The 2,672-nt window shown below is 36.0% G+C and overlaps 1 protein-coding gene across 3 annotated transcripts in view; it reads left to right on the top strand.

Annotated features, from left to right (window-relative positions):
* LOC148950256 (cancer-related nucleoside-triphosphatase homolog) overlaps positions 1-2,672 on the top strand; it is a 121,772-nt gene that overhangs the window by 21,184 nt on the left and 97,916 nt on the right. The gene's annotated exons all lie outside the window — the stretch shown is intronic.

The following is a 2,672-nucleotide window of genomic DNA, read 5'->3' as shown; positions in this document are numbered from 1 at the left end:
TCACATACACACCTACTCTCATATGACTCCTAGGCCCCAATTCTGCATAGATGAAACAATCTAGTAGCACTCTAGACACACTGAGTGCCATCATGTCATAGTTCTAGGTATTACCCCCCCCCCCTGAAAAAAAACCCAAGGACAATAAGGCTTTCCAAATTTTAGAATTTATTTTTCTGTTGGGGGAAGGAATTTTGGTACTTGTCTATTATATGCCACTCACTCAAGTTTATGTTGTGTAAAACTTGAGAACTAACTGGTTTCTTCAAGAGTTTTTTCAGCTTAGCATGATACAAAGACAAGTGACAGAATAGATAGGAAATATATAATTTGGGCTATATATTTGCACATAAGAGGGGGGGGATAAAGTATTTGGACATTTTGAGGTCAGAAACATTTCTTAGTTCATAATGTGCAGAATAATTGTTCCTAATTCATTTTGCATGCTGACTTGCTATACTTTACCCCCCCCCCCATAATGTGCAAATATATAGCCCAAATTTGTTTCTCAGGTAACCAAGAAACTAGCAAAGAAGCTGGTTTGTTCTCGAGTTTTAAGCATTGTAAACTTGTTTGACTGGCGTATAATACACAAGTTTTTGCCATGGGGGGGGGGATCCATGGGGGTGGTAAACGATGGCCGCCCATTTTACCAGCCTCTGCTTTATAATAATGCTCCACTTCCAAAAAGTGTCTGGGGTATCATGGGTATCCACGCTTTTGTTCTAAGTCTCCCTGACCCCTATGGAAAATACATCCCCACTGAAAGGAAATTATTTCCAAAAATTCCCCCTGAAACCTCCCCCCCCCCCGCCGACACCTCCCGCGCGAAAAATGTTTGAATGTTTTCCAGAAACGACTCGCCAACTATTTGTAATAAATGGACAAATTACTAAAATTAAAAGGATTTTATAATTATGAAGTAGGGTTTTTTATTATTTTTTATGGAGGGGGGGGGTAAACAGTAAACTATAGAAAACATATCGAAAATTTGAAATGAAGCTCCCCTCTCTTATATATTTAACAATTAGACCAGTATTTGTGGTTAATGATGTTATCTCGAAAGGAAAGATAAACATTAAACCCAAAAATTAACAGAATTTTTGCTGTATAAAGGGTGACTACCCCCTCCTTATATACACCTCAACCTCTTGGTTGCAGAAACTTTGGAGAGTGCTCATTATATCAGAACTTGAGACTTCTAGTCCTTTTCTTGTGAGTCAAAAGAAATTCTAGACCAACCATCTGGGGGGGGGAGGGGGTGGTAAGGGCGCGCTCCCACTATTTTCAGAAAATATGTAGGGTGATCATTCGCTCAGAAATTGACACTTCTAGTCCTTTTATTATGAGTAAAAAGTGACTATAAATGACCTCGCTGGGGGGAGAGAGGTCAATGCTGCCCCCTCCCAAAATTTGTGTTATATATTGTTATTGTGAAAATAAATAGTAACAGTAATCCCAAAAATGAGCAGAATTTATTCCATATAATAGGGGAACTTCCCTCTCCTAATCCACACCTCCACTTCTTGGAAACAGAAACTGCGGAGGGTGCTCATTAGATCAGAACTTGAGACCTCTAGTCCTTTTCTTATTAGTCAAAATCGAGTCTAGAACAATAAGCTGGGGGGGGGGGTAAATCATAGCTCTACAATTTATAAGGAAAATATTAGGGTGCGAAATATAAAAGAAAGTTTGACCACACTTCATTTTATTATGATTAAAAAGCGAAGATTAACATTGAACCAAAAAATGAGCAGACTTTATTCCATATACAAGGGGGAATGCCCACTCCTAATCCACACCTCTACCTCTTGGCTACAGAAACTTTGGAGGGTGCTCATTAGATCAGAAATTGAAACCTCTAGTCCTTTTCTTATGAGTCAAAAGTAATATATAAATAGAATTATATATTTTATTTATTTTTATTTATTTTATTTTATTTTATATATAAATAAAATCTAAAACCAAGAATGAGAACACTACCCCCCCCCCAAAAAATAAAATGTTTGTCCAACTCGTAAAAACCTAGCAAAAATGGTCAATATCTACCAAATCATATTATTGAGTTAGGAATAAAGTGAATAAACTATTTGATGCTTTTTTTATACTGATTACAAATATAATAATCATTTCTATTGGAAATGTGTTTCAGCCCCCCCCCCCTATCCCGGCGATACCTAACCCTGTATTGACCTAGATAGGGGGGGGGCTGTAATTCATAGAAATACTTTTTATATTCGTAATCAGCATAAAAAAAGGCAATAAATGGTGTATTCACTTTAGTCCTAACTTAATAATATGATTTGGTAGATATTGACCGCAAAAATGAGTATAAACAGATTTTTGATGCATCTTTTAAAGTTTTTTTTTTAACCCCCAAAAACAAATTCTTTTGTAACACCCCCTCCCCCCTAAAAAAATCCTGGATATGGCCCTGATTGTAATAGTACATTTTGGAAAATTTGCAAAACAGCTATGGAGAAGACCTGTTAATTAGGTGTGAACATATTTTTTACACGCAGTGACATCAATGAAACAAAAGGTACATAGTTATTGATACCATTTATTTAACAGTATATATACAATTCATAAACTATTTTTAAAAACAAAAGAAATTGGGATATACAAATAAGTTGAGCTACTACACCATTATTTCTCTAATATACAGCCAT

This window comes from Artemia sp. Qi Xiang Cuo, chromosome 7 (assembly GCF_049724085.1).
Source record: "Artemia sp. Qi Xiang Cuo chromosome 7, ASM4972408v1, whole genome shotgun sequence".
NCBI lineage: Eukaryota > Metazoa > Arthropoda > Branchiopoda > Anostraca > Artemiidae > Artemia > Artemia sp. Qi Xiang Cuo.
Note: the sequence above shows the minus strand (reverse complement) of the source record. Positions and strands in the feature narration are given on the sequence as shown.